A 20026-nucleotide genomic window follows, 5' to 3' on the forward strand; every position below is an offset into this window, starting at 1 on the left:
CCCTGTACTCATGCAATCCTTTGTAAAACTACTTGGAAAATTCTATCTCCTTTTTTTTTTTTTTTTTCACCTTTTCAGCTGCATTGTTCTTTTCAGAAAAGTACTTTCTGATTGAAGAGATTTATTACGTATTACAGGACAGACTGTGTGTTTGTGGATAAGGAACAACAATGCGATCAAGGTCCTGGGATTACTGGAGGACCCAAGGTCCATGAGGGCAGTACTTGGCAACCAGGAGCAGGGCAGCCAGGGGATACTGGGGAAGCCTCAGCCCCAGCCCCAGTCATTGGGCATCTCCCTGGGGACAGGGATGAGCCAAGGTCCAGGCCAAGATGCAGGTCCACTGATGAAGGTCAGGATCAAGCCTGGTGAGGGGGACCAGGGTCCCCTCACCCAGGATGGCCTGTCAGGGCAATGGAGATGGGAACAGGGATGGACCAAGGCCAGGCTGGGATGACAGCCTGTGGGTGAGGCTTTGGGTCTGAATGAGTGGGATCACAAACAAGCAAAGGCAGGGTAAGCACCCAGGCTGAGATAAAGGTCTCAAGCAAAGAGGGAGGGCTCCTGGAAAGTCTTTTCCCAGCCATTTTTCCAACAACTTCACCCTAGTTTCAGGCCAGAAGGTTGCATATCAGGCCTCTTACCCAAACACAAGGGAGGGGGCTTAGATCTCTGATGCAAGCTCTTCTCTTAGCCATGTTTACACAGCAGCACTATCTATCAAAGAGATGCCTCTGCATTCAGTTCTGGGATGAAAAAGTAGGAGAGAGATTGTGTTTTTAAAGGAAAGGGAGGTGGAAGGAAAGAGCCAGTGGGAATGACTTGTTGCAAGCACAGGTAATCAGTCCTGCTAACAGGACAAAGCCTGCTCAGAACTTTTCTAAAATTTCCCCACGTGCAGTTCCTGGGTGCCAGGCCTGCTGTTTCATAGCCAAGATATGTGGTGAAACTCCATGAAGCTGAGAGTAAAGGATCTCGTAGTGTTCTAATTAATTGTAGAAAGCTTATCAAGAATAACAAGTACTTCCGTTACATGACAGAAATGGAAGATACCTATCAATATACTTCTATACTTTGGTCACAAAATCATTTTAGATTAAAAGATTATGACATTGGTATGTAAAAAACAAACCGACAAAACACCCAAGCAGAAATTGCCTCTGTTATAATATTTTCCAAGAGGTAAAACAACTTTGGAGAACCTTCTGTGTCTGTTTTTTATATAACTCCATATGAAAAGATGTTTTGTTGATGTGCAGTTATTTAAAAGGTATCTAATCTAATGAGATTCTTGATAAACTTGGTCATCCCCAAATATCTTCACTCTCATAGAAAGTTCTTCTCCTCACTTGTCTGAGATTCACAAATGCATTGCTAAAGTAATTAAATTCCATGCCTTGACAGGTTCTCTGGCAGATGATCTCACGTGATTATCTGCAGAGAATTTAAGATGACAACCAAGTCACATTCTTTTGTGTCAGAACTGCAAAACTGCAGTTCTGCCAATAAAATCATACAGACAATGAACATACATGAAAATACAACATTACATCCATGCAAACTATTATAGCTTTTTCAATGAACTTCTGCCTGTAAAGAATGTGAATTAATAAGTTTGCTGGAACTTGCTATAGGACTGTACAAAACCTTTAGACAGGTAATTGTAAACATGGTTCATTTCTAGATGTAGGTAGTTTGCTTGGTCTCCCTTACCAATAGTATTATTTGATCAAGAGTCTATCTGAGACCATATCTTAAGGCAATTGCCTCAAATCTTGTTTTCAAAGCTCACTGCAGGACCTCCTGGCAGGCCAGCCAAATACAAACCAGACAAGGAATAAACAACTGCCCAAAACCAGCTTTGAAGGGAGTTGGAGGACAGGTACCTCGCTGTGGAAAATGTGTCTAGACACCGACCCCCTCCCCGACATGCCGGAGCCAGGACTGACCAAAAAAACACATGCACGGGACTGGGGGAACGTGGGGTATGTGCCATTGCCTAGGGAACAATCTGCCTGAACACCTTATAAAAGGCCATGCAACCAAACAAGGAAGAGACGCCCTCAACTGATGCACACAGGAACTATGGGGACCCACACCGCCAACGTATACAGGAATTACAGACCAACAGGAAGACACTGGATCCATGTTGGTGACTATTTCTTTTGACTCTATCCCAGCTGCTTGCTAGGTTTCTTTCTTTCATGTCTTTTTCTCTCTTTCCTGTAGCTGTTTCCTCATGCCTTTATTTGAATAGGTGATCAATAAACCTGCTTGACTGGTGGCATTTCACCTTATCTATGTCTTAATCTCTCTCTGGGAATAACAATGAATCTCTAGGGCTCGGGTCTTCCCAGACCTTAACAGAATCTGTTTTCTTTAAGGGTAGTTATCAAGAAACTATCTTTCAACAAGCTCATCTTGCTTTATGCAACACTAAGCTGCTTTATTTATAATTGTTACTAATTTTATTGCTCTTCAAACACTGCTGAAATAAGGAGCACCCTCTAGCATTATTTTCTTAGCTCTGTGTCAAAATTCTGAAAGGTACTTGCAAACCAATTTGTATTCTAATTATGTAACTCGAGAAAGACTTGTAAGGTTGGGATCTTGCCACTATTTTAAAGGATTTATGTAAACGCCTTCCATGTATGAAGCTATAGAAAACTAGACAGTTGGTAAAAAAAGCCTCTTGCGTATACAGACAGGCAAATTAACTTCTGAAGTGTCCCAGTCAAACAGAATAGCTCTTGGTGGGAAGTGTTTAATTTATTACGTATAAATAAAAAAAACCAACATGAAACAGAGAACATCTCTTTTGTTGCTGCTTTTTAAATCTGGAAAACAAGTTGTTCTATGTTATGAAAGCTTCACTTGGACATATTTGGCAGACATTTTATGATTTAATATGTATTCTCTATGTTATACCATTCTCCTTTGAGAGTTAATGGGTAATGTGGATTTTCTGGAAGCAAGGAGACTGCTTTTTCCCTGGTGAGTGACGGGAGGCTGTGGAGTGAAAAAAGACTCCAAAGATTGCAGGATACTGCAGTAGCAATGGAGAGTCCCTGCAAGGAGATGAAAGACTGCAGCTCAAAAGAATGCTGATAAGACCTGGAAGGAGAAAAAGTGTCAGAAGCAATGGAAGAAGTCCTTTTATGAACAAGAAATGCACAGTTACCTCCAAGTTAGTCACTGAGTTGACTGAAACTAACTCTAAAGTTAAACCTGCTTGCAAAAACACAATAGGCAGGGCAAGAACTCTTTCTGAGCTCTTCTTCTACTTTGTGTTTTGTTTCTGTGCTGTCTTCCTTGGTAACTTCAAGTTTTATCATTTAAAATACAACTTCCCTGTGACATATTTTGCAAGTTATTTAAAGTTTACAAGGTTTGAAGAGCGCACTAGGAAGAAAATATTTAGGATAATTCACCTTAAAGCTCTGGCTGACATGTCATCTGTGCTTCAAGTGCCTCTCCTCATTGCTCATCTAATTCCTTATCCTCTTCAAAACACTGCTTTGAAGGTGCTGCAGCACAGCTTTTTCTCCCTGCAGGGAACCAGTTGTCACTAATATTGTCAAAATTGTACTAAAGTACCTGGATTCACCCTCCACCTTTCAGACTCGTATCCCTATAGAGTCTCAGAAATTGTTCTTATTGGTCTTCATCTCTTTACACTCTGGCCTGAAACTGAACAGATAGTTTAGGACTGGGGCGAGATCTGCTGCAGCAAAATCTGAAAATTTACAAGGAGATTTCATTAGACTACATACATACATTAAAACACTATATTTCCTTGGCAGAATCTCACAAAATTCAGGTTTTGCACTCTCAAAAGGAGTTCGTGGCTACAAATTTATTAAATCCCAGAGATTAACTTTGGATGTGATTTCAGCCAAGAAGGTTCAGAAAGGAGGAAAAGGAATAAAAGCAGATAAATTTAGCACTATATAATGTACTATTGTTTATTAGAAATGCAGAAGTTGACAGATGGGCCCCAGAAATGAAAATAAAAATAAAGAGTGGGATATAGTTCACTTCCTATAATCATCTGAAAATTGTCTGTCAGCTGTATTTGATCATTCTTTGTCAAATTAGAAACAGGCACTCCCGGTGCCACATGTAGAGGTGATTAAATTTGTGCGGTTTATAAAAAATGAATTTATGCTAGCTCAAGATTTCATGAATAAGTAAATTTGTACTATTTTTAAAAGAAAAGGGAGAGGTCATTTCATTTTTTAAACATCATTAACAGTCCAAATTTTCACAATTTACATGCTGAACCTTCCAGTGAATTCAAATGTTATGCAAGTACCTTGGTATCAGATACCAAAGCAGAAACTTTTTTTACAAAGGAGATTAATCCCTTTTTTTAATTAATTATGTTGAAGTTTTGAAATGTATACTTGTTTATACAGTTATATAACATGGGTGTATTTCAAATATAGAACCTTTTATTACATTACAGGATGTTTAAATTGCAGTCTAAACAGCAGTTTGCAGGAGGTGGGTGTGCACACAAGGTTCTTGAAATTGAAGGATGAAACATCTTGCTTCTAAGTTATCATATTGATAAATATTGGTGGTGAACAGCAGTCTCTCAAACCAGATAAAACGAACGAGTGAGGAAATATCTTTGTGGAACTTTGAGGGAAATAGTCAAGCTGGTATAAGAGAAACATCAACTCTGTTCCCCTTCCGATCAGCTACAAGATATGAGAAAATACAGATAATGTGAGAGATAGACTTGCTTTAGATCCTCCTGAGGTCCAGGTCAGAAGGCTTGTGCTTGCAGAGATTAGGAAGGGGTTCATACTGACATCATGCCCCGGGAGCCATAACACCTTCATGGACCTCCTACTTCTGGGAACTCACACTGTTCACAAAATACTAAATCATTAACATAAGAAATCAAACAGCACAGGCTTTTTAACCTTAGGTAGATTTTTTACCTACCTTTAAAATGATGTGGAGTCTGCATCTGTTGTTACCATCTTGTCAGTCTTCCTGAAAAGTGCTTATTCACACCCAGAGGTATATCAGTGTTTCCTACACAGGAGGAAGTTGCAGACAGTTAAATTTTACTTTTTAATACTTGCGATCAATGCAGTTGAACTTAAATTTAGAGTAACTTCAGATGAAAAAAAGTTACATTTTTTTTTTCATGAAGCTGAATTTTATAGGATGTCTGTTTAATATGATGGGAAGGAGAAATGGTATAGCAAGCTAGATAGAAAGGCTAACAATGTTCTCACCTTGTCTTGTCTCCCCTCTTGAAGAATCTCAGACTTATGCAAACCTGATCTATGAAATGTGCAAGATTTTGCCATTTAGATTACAGGGATTTAAGGAGTTCATGAGGTTAAATGACAGTTATTTGAATCTATATTTCTGAGAAATGTGTTGTAACTATTGTAGGCTGCTTTGCATCTCGATGGGATGGAATACCTTGTTGCTCTGAAGATGAGTTTTATATTTACTATAAGCCCCAGGTTCAAAACTAAGCAAGACTGGCCCATTTATTGTGTTCTTTCCCCTCAGCTTGTCTCTTGTTCTCTTTTTGTCTCTATGTACACCATATAAAAGATGCTAAATAGAGTTATTTGTTGTGTGTGTAAGTACTGGAAATGCAGGAATAGTCTAATAATAGGAAAAGTGTCACTTAAATTTCTTCCTCCATATTGCTCTCAGGCAGCATCCCACACGCTTGTTGCCTTACGCCCCTCACTACTTAGAAGCTGATGCAGTTTTGTAATGTTCTCTGTACATAATTTGTGAAGTGCTTTGGGATGAAAAGTACCCTCTAAATGTAGGACGTTATTATAGTGCACTTTGCTTCAATGGGGAAACTGCATCAGGAAGATTGTTTTATTGGGTTATCTCCTAGGTAACTGTAATTCACTGTAATGATAGTGACTAGCACTCTTTAAATGGGACAGTAGTGACACAACTGCAGTTTAATGGGGGTAAAATTAGATAGTGCCAAGATTGGTAATGGTGATTAACCATGTACTAGATGGATACAAAATTATAAGCTCTGGCTTCTTAATACACATACATTTCCAATTCAATATTAGAGGTTATATTTTCCAAGAATCGCAGGAGGTTTTGCTAACAATAAGAAGTTATTGCACTATCACATTTAAGCCTCTACATTTCAATTGCATCTTAAAATATCTAAATCATTGTACTACTTCCAAGTTAAATGTCACAGGAAAATGCTTTGTTGTATATATTTTATATATATAGATGTAGCAATCACAAGGTAATTAGCACCTCAATTCAGCAAAGCAAATAAGGAAAACTTCACTTTTTATTTCTAGAGGACAATTCACACATTTGAAATTCATGTTTGCATATTATGATGAGAAGCCTGTGGATAATCAGATGCCATATTCCTCCTCCCACTGAACCACTACACCAACGCAAACTTCTACTTTCTCTCACTTGTGCATAACACCCCTTCTTTATCCCTCCTGTAACAACTCATTTTAAAAGGCCTTTAGCTGAGCAGCAATCTATCTTTGCCAACTTCACATATGATGCCTAAGAAATGGGTCACTGAAAACAGACAACAGGTTTTACCACGTATTTTAAGGGATACCAGACTAAAGTCAAACAACTTGTTCCTGATTACTACTACCTGTCCCTATCAGCACCAGGGAACACAGTCTTTTGTTACCTTCCAGACTACAGCAACAGGGCAGTGTTCTGGCAACTGCTGGATTTTTTGCTATTGCTCGAAAAACATAAACATATCTAGGCAACAGAAGTAATTTGTCACCTGGCACAATGAAGAAAGATTACTGTGTGATAGTGAGGAAGCTGAGAAACATGTCAGTAAAATGTAGGCTGTTGCCACAATTGCAGCCATGCTACAGGATATACTGGCAGCTAGATGAAATAATATATACAGAGACATTTCTAACAATCATGTGACAGCATCCTGGAAAGCTTCCCATCTAGTGCAAGACTCTAATGATCCTCCTCCATATCCTGAGTGCCACACAGAACTTGAAAAATGCATTCCAGGTGCTCTCCTGGACTGTCTATTAATTCTCGTAGTTCTTTGTCTGGGGGAAAAAAAAGTGGCCCTAGAATTGGAACAAAGGTTAAATCTTATAATGGTGCTGGAGGAGTTTAAATAACCGAAGCATCTAAACCCAGTTATTTATCCACCTGTGTGCAATTCTGATTACCAGAATTTGATATTTATGACATGTAAAGACACAAGAAGAGGAAAGCAAGGTGTCTTGCAAAGAGAAGCTTACAGTAGAATTCAAATGCCCAAATTTGAAGTTTTTAAGGTTTTGAGTGTGAGCTAGTCAAATTATGTGTCCTTACAGTAAATGGAGAGAAAAGAGAAACAGGCATTTCTAGGGACAATAAATATCAGCATAAGATATTAAATAAGCATTTATATTTGTAAATTAGATTAGACAAATACCAGTATTAATCATCTCATATGATTCTACTCAGTTCAGAGGAGCCAAATCCAACACAAAATGAATTGATAAGAATACAAGCAGAATGGAAAATCTGTCTGTAACACTCAAAAATGAATGCTTTATATATATATCCTTACCAAGAATATTTAAAAAATATTAGCTGAGCTGGGGAAATAAAGTGATTATATGAAGAATTGCACAAATACACATAATTATCTGTGTTTAATAATGATGCAGAATGTATATGTACTTACATGCCTTGTCTCATTTTATTTAAAGTTTTTACAAAGAGAATGTTTCAGATCTGGGGACTCATTTATATATATAATTTATATTATATATTTATATATATATATATATATAAAATATATATATATATATATATTTATATATAATAAGCAGACTGTGAAGGCTTCCAGCACCTGCTGGAACTCATGTAATGTATATTTGACCTTTGTTTGCTTACATACTTGGTCTGGCTTCGGTAGAGTTAATTGTCTTTGTAGCAAACCATGTGGTGCTGTATTTTGGATCTGTGACTACAACAGTCTTGGTATAACACCAGTGTGTTGGCTATGAATGAACAGTGTTTGCACAGCATCAAAGCTTCTCCTTTTTCCCACTCCATCCCTCTGTCCCCATCCATTACCCTTCCACCAGTGAGTCGGTTTGGGGTTGGCAAAAGGCTGTGAGGAGGTATAGCTGAGACAGATGACCACAACTGGGCAAAAGGATAACCCATACCATACAACATCATGCTCAGGAATAAAAACTGAGGAAAATAAGGAAGGGGAAATGTTCATGGTTATAGCTTTTGTCTTCCCAGGCAACTGTTACGCGTGCTAAGGCTTTGCTTTCCAGGAAGGAACTAAACATTTGCCTGATGATGGGAAGTAAGGAATAAAAACCCTTCTTTGCTCTATTGGAGTGCAAGGGTCTTGATTTCTATTAAAACTATTAAACTGTCTTTATCTCTATCCTTGAGTCCTCTTGACTTCCTTCTATTTACTCCTCATCCCACAGGAGAGCGGATTGAGTGAATGGCTGTGTGGGTGTTTGGATGCTGGTTGGGGTCAAATGACCACAACTTAATATCACACTTTCTAAGAAATCTAATAAAGGAAAGAAGATTGTTTCATAAAATCTCTTTTTTGCCCCCCTGTGACAAACTTTCAGTGAAAATAAAGGTATAAATCATTGAAGCAGAATATTAACTACTGACAAGAGTCTCTGACAATATAAATTGACAGGTCTCAACAACAAATAATAAAGCTTTGCCAAGCCGTAATAGCTGAGAATCTGGCCCATTATAATCTTCTCTTAAGGAATTTGCATTGTGATTACTTTAGCCTCTATCTGAGAAACAGAGGAAGTATTTTGTGATTTGCAAGAAGACTTAATGAATTGAAGATTAAACCACTGACAGACGTTGCTTGAGATCAGAATGTTTTACCAAATTACTGTTACTCTGCTGTCACTAACTCTATAAAGAAGCAGACACTGACTTATTGCAAATATTATGTATTTCAGGGGAAAATTGGACCTAAGCTCGGGGCTCCGTTTTTGTCTGAGAATAACGCAACAAAAACATTTTTGAGGCTACATCAGGCTTTCTGAAGTAAGATGAAAAAAAAAGTCATTTTGAACCTAAGGCAGTTTTTAAATGTGCTTGATCTGATTTCATTTGTTTTATAGGAATGAACAAGGACAAATTTATCTGTAGTGGGGCCATTCTCAGTGAAAACAACAGATACAGGGCTCCAGAATGTAAGGGACCTGCCAAAGAGGATGTGGGTGAAGGTCCATTCAAGTGGTTGCCTAGGACGTATCAGTAAGCCCCATGCATTATGACTGCCTCAGTGAAGAAAAAAAGGTGGGTAATTGTCATAGGCGATTCCCTTCTGAGGGGAACAGAGGGCCCGATCTGCCGACCGGACCCGTCCCACAGGGAAGTCTGCTGCCTCCCTGGGGCCCGGGTTAGGGATGTTGCTAGGAAACTCCTTGGTCTGGTGCGGCCTTCTGATTATTACCCCCTCTTGGTAGTGCAGGTTGGCGGGGACGAGATAGCAGAGAGAAGTCCCAAGGCCGTCAAAAGGGACTTCAGGGCACTGACGTGACTGGTTGAGGGATCAGGGGCGCAGGTGGTGTTTTCCTCAATCCCGTCAGTGTCAGGGAAGAGCACTGAAAGGGGCAAAAAAGCTCACCTGATGAACAGGTGGCTCGGGGACTGGGGTCATCTGTCAAATTTTGGTTTCTTTGATCACGGGGAAGTTTACACTGCACTGGGCCTGTTGGTGACAGACAGAGTCCAGCTGTCTCAAAGGGGAAAACAGGATTCTTGGCCACGAGCTGGAGGGCTCATTGAGAGGGCTTTAAACTAGGTTTGAAGGGGGAAGGGGACACAGCCCAGCTCACTAGGGATGAGCCCAGGCTTGGCATGCCAGGGTCAGGGGTGAGATTGACAGCCCAGCTCAAGTATCTCTATACCAACGCACGTAGCATGGGCAATAAACAGGAGGAGCTGGAAGCCATTATACAGCAGGACAGCTACGACTTGGTCACCATCACGGAAACGTGGTGGGATAACTCGCATGACTGGCATGCTGTCATGGATGGCTACACACTCTTTAGGAAAGAAAGACCAAGAAGGAGAGGTGGTGGAGTTGCTCTGTATGTGAAGGAGCAACTGGAATGCATGGAGCTTTGCCCTGGGGGCAGAAGAAGCAGTTGAGAGCCTATGGGTTAGAATTAAGGGACAGCCTCATATGGGTGATGTTATTGTGGGTGTGTACTACAGGCCACCTGACCAGGAGGAGGAAGTTAATGAGGACCTCTACAGGCAGGTGCAAGCAGCCTCACAGTCACAGGCCCTGGTTCTCATGGGGGACTTCAATCACCCTGACATCAGCTGGGAAGACCACACAACTAGGCATTCGCAATCCAGGAGGTTCCTGCAGAGCATCGATGATAACTTTCTGATGCAAGTGGTGGAGGAACCAACAAGGAAAGGTGCTGTGCTGGACCTTGTACTAACGAACAAGGAGGGACTGGTGGAGGATGTGAAGGTCGGAGGTAGACTCAGCTGCAGTGACCATAAAATGGTGGAGTTCAGGATCCTGTGTGAAGGAAGCAGGGCGATAAGTAGGATCAAAACCTTGGACCTCAGGAGGGCTAACTTTGGCCTCTTCAAGGAGCTACTGAGAGGAATCCCGTGGGCCAGGGCTCCCAAAGGCAGGGGGGTCCAAGAGTGCTGGTCGCTGTTGAAACATCACTACCTCCATGCTCAGGAGCGGTGCATCCCCCTGAGAAAGACATCTAGCAAAGGAGGCAGGAGACCTGCATGGTTGAACAGGGAGCTTCTAGCGGAGATCAGGTGGAAGAGAAAGGTCCATAAAGGGTGGAAAGAGGGACAGACCACTTGGGAAGAGTACAGGAATGTTCTCAAAGCATGCAGGGATGCCACGAGGAAGGCCAAGGCCCACCTGGAATTGAAGTTGGCAAGGGATGTCAAAAACAACAAGAAGGACTTCTTCAACTACACCATCAGCAAAAGGAAGAGTAGGGAAAATGTGGGGCCTCTGCTGAATGAGGCAGGTGTCCTGGTGACGGAGTATGCGGACAAGGAAGAGCTACTCAATGCATTCTTTGCTTCAGTCTTCAGTGCCAAGGCAGGCCCTCAGGAATCCCAGGCCCTGGAGGCAATAAAAGAAGCCTGGAAAAAGGATGACTTTCCCTTGGTCGAGGAGGACTGTGTGAGGAATTGCTTAGGCAATCTGGATGCGCATAAAACCATGGACCCCAAAGGAGTGCACCCACGAGTGCTGAGGGAGCTGGCGGATGTCGTTGCTGAGGCACTCTCCATCATCTTTGAGAGGTCCTGGAGAACAGGAGAGGTGCCCGAGGACTGGAGAAAGGCCAATGTCACTCCAATCTTCACAAAAGGCAAGAAGGAGGACCCAGGGAACTACAGGCCGGTCAGCCTCACCTCCATCCCGGGAAAGGTGATGGAGCAGCTGATCCTGGAGGCCATCATGAAGCAAATGGAGGAAAAGAAGGTTATCATGAGTAGTCAACACGGATTCACCAAGGGGAAACCATGCTTGACCAATCTAATAGCTTTCTATGATGACATGACTGGCTGGGTAGATGAGGGGAGAGCCATGGATGTTGTCTACCTTGACTTCAGCAAGGCTTTCGACACTGTCTCCCATAATATCCTCCTAGGGAAGCTCAGGAAGTATGGGCTAGATGAGTGGTCGGTGAGGAGGATTGAGGACTGGCTGAATGGCAGAACTCAGAGGGTTGTCATCATCGGCTCTGAGTCTAGTTGGAGACCGGTAACTAGTGGTGTCTCCCAGGGGTCAGAACTGGGTCCAGTCTTGTTCAACTTCTTCATCAATGACTTGGATGAAGAGTTAGAATGTACCCTCAGCAAGTTTGCTGATGACACAAAGCTGGGAGGACTGGTGGACACAACAGAAGGGTGTGCTGCTGTTCAGCGTGACCTGAACAGGCTGCAGTGTTGTGCAGAGGGGAACCTCATGAGGCTTAACAAGGGCAAGTGCAGGGTCCTGCACCTGGGGAGGAGCAACCCCATGCACCAGTACAGGCTTGGGGCGGACCTGCTGGAGAGCAGCTCTGTGGAGAGGGACCTGGGTGTCCTTGTGGATGACAAATTCACCCTGAGCCAGCAGTGTGCCCTGGTGGCCAAGAAGGCCAATGGGATCCTGGGATGCATTAGTAAGAGTGTGGCCAGCAGTTTGAGGGAGGTTCTCCTTCCCCTCTACACTGCTCTAGTGAGGCCCCATCTGGAGTAGTCTGTCCAGTTCTGGGCTCCCCATTGCAAGAAAGATAAGGAGCTACTGGAGAGATTCCAGCGGAGGGCTACGAGGATGGTGAGGGGACTGGAGCATCTCCCCTATGAGGAAAGTCTGGGGGAGCTGGGCTTGTTTAGCCTGGAGAAGAGAAGGCTGAGAGGGCACCTTATAAATGTTTATAAATATCTGAAGGGTGGGTGTCAGGAGGATGGGGCCAAGCTCTTTTAAGTAGTGCCCAGCGACAGGGCAAGGGGAAACCGGCACAAACTGAAGCATAGGAAGTTCCTTCTGAACATTGGAAGAACTCTTTCACTCCGAGGGTGACGGAGCAATAGAACAGGCTGCTCAGGGAGGTTGTGGAGTCTCCTCTGGAGATATTCAAGACCTGCCTGGACAAGGTCCTCTACAGCCTGCTATAGGTAACCTTGCTTCGGCAGGGGTTTGGACTAGATGACCCACAGAGGTCCCTTCACAGAATTATAGAATCACAGAATCTTCAGGGTTGGAAGGGACCTCTGTGGGTCATCTAGTTGAAGTCCCTTCCAACCCCGAACGTTCTGTGATTCTGTGAAATATTATTATTATTATAGATATATTATAATTATATTATTATTATTTCATTAATATTTGAACTAAGATTTTGTTCAGATATTGATCAGAGTTCAGGGGGAGTTAGCTTTATCTTTTTCTTTTTTTTTTTATGAGGTGATCACAAAATAAATTCCGAAATACATAATTCTGTACCTCTATGCATATGGTTCATAGAATTACATTTTTAGAATTGAGCTAATAGCTATGGTTAAAGACAAAATCATAAAGAAACAAACAGTGTAGCTCTTGATATAGTACTCTTATTTTAGGTTTTTTTCCATACTTTTCTTTGTAACTCCAAAGGGTCAAAATATTTGCTAAGTATCCTTGTGTCTTTTTACTTTAAAAAACATACAACGCATCCTGTAGCAACAACAAGTAACAGATGTGGTAAAACTATTTCACTGTAATAGTAAACTAACATCAGAGCTGTCTAGGTAAAAGCAAAAGAAGTGAACATATAGCATGATTATGCTGTTGGTTTTGTTAGTAGTCTATGCAGAAGAATAGTGTTGAACAAGAGATATGCCCTTTTTCCTAAACCAGTAACAAAAAACTCATAAAACAGAAGGCAGTGTCACAGTGAAATATACTGCTTTATGGCATCAAAACCACAGGAGGCAGAGGTGAGGGCACTATAGATCTTTGCTACTGAACACATATTGTATAGCAATCTAGCAACACAATAAATTGTAGGTGGTTTAATAACTATTGATTACCCATTGTTAATTAATACATCCACTTTATCAGCTGAAATGAAAAATTTGTCAGCTCAATGCTGTTGTCTTTGGTGGGAGACGGAATCATCATGAGTGGTTCTGCTGTCTCTTTCTAAGGGAAGCTACTGTCTCTCAGAGTGTGAGTACAACAGGCCTAAGAATTGAACTCAGCTACCTTTTACATACACATGGGAAATATAGACTTTATCAGAATATGTATATTTGGAAAGGCATTGAAATCTCCCTAGTTTCAGGTCACCTTGTCCTGTTTTTGAATCAGATGTTTTCATATCAACAGCATTATCACTTTAGTAAGCTAACACCCTAAGCACCCCCTGAAAAACCTATATATATCAACAGGAAAAGATAATCTTTATGTGAAACACACAGATGTTTCACAGAGGGTGGAAGCAGGGACAGGTGTGTTGGGAAGGGTATAGGGATGCTTCCCGGTTGCATAGGGATGAGGTCAAGAGGGCCACGGCACAGCTGGAGCTGAACTTGACAAGAGATGATAAGAATAACAAGAAGAGCTTCTACAGGTATGTCAGCCAGAAAAGGAAGATTAAAGAAAGTGTACCCTCCCGATGAACAAGAATGGCAACCTCATATCAACAGATGAGGAGCAGGCTGAGGTACTCAACAACAGTTTTGCTTCAGTCTTCACTGGCAACCTCTCTCCCCACCCCTCCCCATTTGATGGAATGAAGATGGGGACCAGGGGTGTAAAGCCCTTCCCATTGTAAGAGAAGACTAGGTTCAGGATCACCTGAGGAACCTGAAAACACATAATTCTATGGGATCTGACAAGATGCATCCCAGAGTCCTGAGGGAATTGGCTGATGTAGTTGCCAAGTCACTCTCCATGAAATTTGAAAGGCTACGGCAGTCAGGTGAAGACCCTGGTGACTGGAAGAAGGGAAACATTGTGCCTGTTTTCAAAAAGGGTAGAAAGGAGGACCCTGGGAACTACCAACCTCTGTGCCTGGCAAGACCATGGAACAGCTCCTCCTAGAAGCTATACTAAGGCACTTGGAGAACATTTGATTTGAGACAGGCAGCATTGCTTCAGCAAGAGCAAGTCCTGCCTGACCAACCATGTGGCTTTCTATGATGGTGTGACTACATTGCTGGACAAGGGGAGAACTATGTATGTGATCTATCTGGACTTCACTAAAGCCTGCGACACAGTCCCCCACAACATCCTTCTCTCTAAATTGGAGAAATATGGATTCGACAGGTGGACTGTTCGGTGACTAAGAAATTGGTTGGAAGGACTCAACCAGACGATAGCGGACGATGGCTCCATATCCAAATGGATGCCTTTGACAAGTCATGTTCTGTACTGGGACCGGTGCTGTATAACTTTTTCATCAATGGCATAGACAGCGAGGTCGAGTGCACCCTTAGCAAGTTTGCAGATGACACCAAGCGGAGTGGTGCAGCTGAGATACCAGAAGGACGGGATGCCATCCAGGGGGACCTGGACAAGCTGGAGAAGTGGGCCTGTGTGAACCTCATGAGGTTCAACAAGGCCAAGTGCAAGGTCCTACACCTGGGTTGGGGTAATCCCTGGTATCAATACAGGTTGGGGGATGAAAGGATCGAGAGCAGCCCTGCCGAGAGGGACTTGGGAGTACTGATAGACGAAAGGCTGGACATGAGCTGGCAATGTGCGCTGGCAGCCCAGAGGGCCAACCGTCTCCTGGGCTGCATCAAGAGAAGCGTGGCCAGCAGGTCGAGAGAGGTGATACTGCCCCTCTACTCTGCTCTGGTGAGACCTCACCTGGAGTACTGCATTCAGCTCTGGAGCCCTCAGCACAAGAAGGACATGGAACTGTTGGAGCGGGTCCAAAGAAGGGCTACAAAAATGATGTGAGGGCTGGAGCACCTCTCTTATGAGGACAGGCTGAGTGAGTTGGGCTTGTTCAGCCTGGTGAAGAGAAGGCTGTGGGGAGACCTCATTGCAGCCTTTCAGTGCTTAAAGGGAGCCTATAGGAAAGATGGGGACAATCTTTTTAGTAGAGACAACAGTGACAGGACGAGGGGTAATGGTTTTAAACTAAAACAGGGTAGGTTTAGGCTAGATATAAGAAAGCGATTCTTTACAAAGAGGGTTGTGAAACACTGGAACGGGTTGCCAGAGAGGTAGTGGAGGCCCCATCCCTGGAAACATTCAAGACCAGGTTGGACAGGGCTCTGAGCAACCTGATCTAGTTAGCGGCGTCCCTGCTCGCTCGGGGGGGGCTTTGGACTAGATGACCTCTAGGGGTCGCTTCTGACCCAAAACTTTGTATGATTCTATGATTCTATGAAGAAGTCTATAAGTCACTTCATCATGAGGCACAGGGCTGTGTTAGCCTAGGCAGTCCTGTGTCAAGATATTGGCACAGCTTCAGCTCTGTTTGACAGGTTTTGTAGCTGGGTTACCAGGAGTGAGAAGTCAGGGATGAAAAGGTATAGATCTTTTTAAATAATTCATCCACACAGCTAAGATAGGTCGGATAAATAAATCATGTAAACTATACTTCAGCTTATTCCACAAATAATGGAAAAGAGAAAAAGGAACCAGATTCTTAAGGATTCATATCTTGTCCTTAGGTCTTCCTAAAAGCCATCTGGTGTGAGCCTATAAACTAAAATGAAAACTGACTTTTTTTGCAAGGATGAACACAAGTTAAATTCGCTTGAAGTGCTGAAATCTTTTTCTTAAGGTGAATTTTTGCCAATAGTATATTTTGTTTTGATCTGGTTTTGCAATACTACTTTGACTTGAACCCAAATACTATCAATTGATCACTACTGCTGAAAGTCTGCTGTGGAAGCAAAGTAAGCCAGTTCTAAACACAGAAAATAAAAGTGGACTGTCTACCCAGGCTCAATATGAACAGTTAGGAGCAAAGTGATATGTTTGATTCTTATGTCAGTAAAGTAATGACAAGTTTTCTAGTATTCTGTTTTTTACTTGGAAGTGCAGAAGTATTTGAAGGAGTTATTTAAACTGGTGTGCATTCTTAAGTATACAGAAAAAAAGCCTTTTCGTGGGACTAGTGGTATTGCTTTTCCTTCCGTTTGCTTCTGGTCCTGGGCAGCATTCTGTAGCTGACTCTACTTGAGCGGGGAGGGGAGTAGATATCAACTTCAGTGATACTGTGATTCTGTGAACAGTCTAAATATTTGGTCTCTGGTGGACAGTACTATCAGCAAAGGGGAATTGCACCAGTCACACATAAAATATGCATTTTAATTTAGGGAAAATTTAAGAAAAATTCATAACTGGAGAGAGCGACCTAATAATGAAAGTGTTGGCAGTGGATGCTAACAGCAGAGTTGGTTTGTTGTATAGACTTAAAGCATGTTTAGCTACTATACATAGTCTATCTAAAGCAGCTATAAAGTATATCAATGACAACAGTTTTGGTTCTATTTTGTTTTGTTTTTTTCACTGAAAGAAATTTGAACAAGAAAATGAAAGTGCATTTTCATGTGCTTTCTTGAATTGGAGCTTAGGTAGGGTGAAAAATGTGGGGTAAGAAATATTGAATGAAGGACAGGCAAGTTAACATTTTGTCAATTCTCTCTCCCCTCAGTGGTGTGGGAATAGTTAAAGAAATGTTCATAGCTCATTCTTAGATATATTCTTGAGAGATTAAGAATCTTTTTCTATTTAAATCATGTTGTGTCTGTTGCAAGATATGTTGAATGTTATTTCCCTGAAGAATAATCTGAAAATAAATATACTAATAATATCCTGTAGGGAAAAAAAATAGAAAAGAGATGGATAATAATGAACTAAAGAAATGCACATGGATAAAATGTGTCCTTTGTTAATTATAAATTTTTTAAATGAATAGGTCTAATTCAGATAGGAAATCAGACACTATTTAGAAGGTGTTCTCAAATGAAAAATGTTTTAACTGAAAACAATAATTAAATTAATCTAATACAAAAATATCTAAAATATATTTTTGTTTTCTATAATTATCTGGAGATCATCTTCATACTGTTCATAGGCTGAAATAATTATTGTTAAATCAAGCAGTTAAACTAATACTCTAAATCACCTAGATAATTCCTCTGGAAAATAGAAAATCTTTTATGTCATTGTGTATACTAAAATATTAGACTACCTTTTTCCATACATGGTTATTAAATAATCTTGCAGCTACATGATCTCACTACCTGCACGAATCTCTCCATGAGTACTACTTTGAGGATTTTTACTACATATGCATCAGTAATACAAAACAAAAACAAAAAAAGAAAAAGCTTTCTATATTATATAGATGATTCTGTTATCATTATTATTTATACAATGATTTGTGCTATTTTTATAGTAGTCTTACATTATGGACTGTCTCTGGAGACACTAGGTTTTTTTTTCTGATTCTATTGAATAAAAGATAATGTGTGTCAGGATTTTGCATCTGTGGTTCTAGAGTACTGCAGTCTAATAGTGAATGACTTTCTCTATAAAACATTTCCACATTCTGCTGCTATCTTCTTACGTTTCTTAACTCCGATTGAAGTGCTATGCTGCATACTGAGACTGATGTCTAAGAATCTTGATTATTCTAAAACATACAGTGCTACACAATTTAGAGCTTCCACACACTTGTTGCTTTGTTTCAGATAATACCTAAATATGGAGCTCTTCATTTACCAGTGTAATAGATTCTGTGCAGTTCAGGGCGGGGAGATAGAACAGAAATTTCTTTTATTGATCAAAACATAACTGTGTTGCAGATTTAGTAATCCCTTTAGATGTGAATTATTCAGCAAAAATGATCAATGACAAACATCATTGGAGTTAGACATTCCAAAAGAAAGATTAACTTCTAAGCTCGTGTGAATCAGTTGTCGTCATAACTTATTATGTAATAATGTGTCATTGGAAATGGAAAATATTCTGAACAACGTGTGGTAAATTTGCAGTTCCTCTTCTTGATAATAGAAATATTACAAAGGTGCAGCTGACAATAGTTTAAAAAGCAAAGCATTCAGCACTTGACCTATTTTGTTTTATTTTACTTAACAGTCCTGAACTACGTTGCTATAACACTATAGAAGAAGGTACAGGAGGAAAAAATGTTGGTGGGCTTTTATATATATTTATCAATAACTGTTTCAGAAGACCAAGTCCATCTAAAATTCTACCAATATAGATGTATACTGACTATCTTTTCAGATTTAGCAGGAACAATTTTAGTTTAATATAGTGTCCCAAAGTGACAGCACAATTTAAAATCAATGCAAAATTAGGATATTTGGTACACCTAGGTCAGGCTTTGCCTCTGTTCCAAGAAAGAAAGGAAGAAAGGAAGAAAGGAAGAAAGGAAGGAAGAAAGGAGGAAGAAAGGAAGGAAGAAAGGAAGGAAGAAAGAAAGGAAGAAAGGAAGAAAGGAAGAAAGGAAGAAAGGAAGAAAGAAAGGAAGAAAGGAAGAAAGGAAGAAAGGAAGAAAGAACGAAAGGAAGAAAGAACGAAAGGGAAGAAAGAAAGGAAGAAAGAAAGAAAGAAGAAGAAAGAAAGAAAGAAAGAAAGAAAGAAAGAAAGAAAGAAAGAAAGAAAGAAAGAAAGAAAGAAAGAAAGAAAGAAAGAAAGAAAGAAAGAAAGAAAGAAAGAAAGAAAAGAAAGAAAAGAAAGAAGAAAGAAAGAAAGAAAGAAAGAAAGAAGAAGAGAAAGAAAAAGAAAGAAAGAAAGATAGAAAGAAAGAAAGAAAGAAAGAAAGAAAGAAAGAAAGAAGAAAGAAAGAAAAGAAAGAAAGAAAGAAAAGAAGAAAGAAAGAAAGAAAAGAAAGAAAGAAAGAAAGAAAGAAAGGAAAGAAAGAAAGAAGAAAGGAAGAAAGGAAGAAAGGAAGAAGGAAGAAAGAAGGAAGAAAGGAAGAAAGGAAGAAAGGAAGAAAGGAAGGAAGGAAAGGAAGAAAGGAAGAAAGAGGAAGAAAGAAGGAAGAGGAAAGAAAGAAGAAGGAAAGAAAGAAAGAAAAAAGAAAGAAAGAAAGAGAGAGAGAAGAGAAAGAAGAAGAAAGAAAGAAAGAGAAAGAAAGAAAGAAAGAAAGAAAGAAAGAAGAAAGAAAGAAAGAAAGAAAGAAAGAAAGAAAGAAAGAAAGAAAGAAAGAAAGAAAGAAAGAAAGAAAGAAGATAAGAAAGAAAGAAAGAAAGAAGAAAGGAAGAAAGGAAGAAAGAAAGAAAGAAAGAAAGAAAGAAAGAAAGAAAGAAGAAAGAAAGAAAGAAAGAAAGAAAAGAAAGAAAGAAAGAAAGAAAGAAAGAAAGAAAGAAAGAAAGAAAGAAAGAAAGAAAGAAAGAAAGAAAGAAAGGAAAGAAAGAAAAGAAAGAAAGAAAGAAGGAAGGCAGGTCCTTGCTTTGCCCCTTTAGAATTAAAACCTTGTTTTGTAGTCATTTCTGATGTGAAACTGGTTTAGTCCAGCTCATTATGCTACCAGCTGGAACACCC

The 20026-nt window shown here is 40.5% G+C and overlaps 1 long non-coding RNA gene across 3 annotated transcripts in view; it reads right to left on the reverse strand.

Moving 5' to 3' along the window:
• The window catches only part of LOC142361651 (uncharacterized), a 91583-nt gene that overhangs the window by 62589 nt on the left and 8968 nt on the right, over positions 1-20026 (reverse strand). For all 3 annotated transcript variants that reach the window (XR_012764290.1, XR_012764289.1, XR_012764288.1), the window contains exon 2: positions 4957-5049. This is a non-coding gene — a long non-coding RNA (uncharacterized LOC142361651). The remainder of the gene's footprint in view (positions 1-4956; positions 5050-20026) is intronic.

Source organism: Opisthocomus hoazin, chromosome 1 (genome assembly GCF_030867145.1).
Source record: "Opisthocomus hoazin isolate bOpiHoa1 chromosome 1, bOpiHoa1.hap1, whole genome shotgun sequence".
Taxonomy (NCBI): Eukaryota; Metazoa; Chordata; class Aves; order Opisthocomiformes; family Opisthocomidae; genus Opisthocomus; species Opisthocomus hoazin.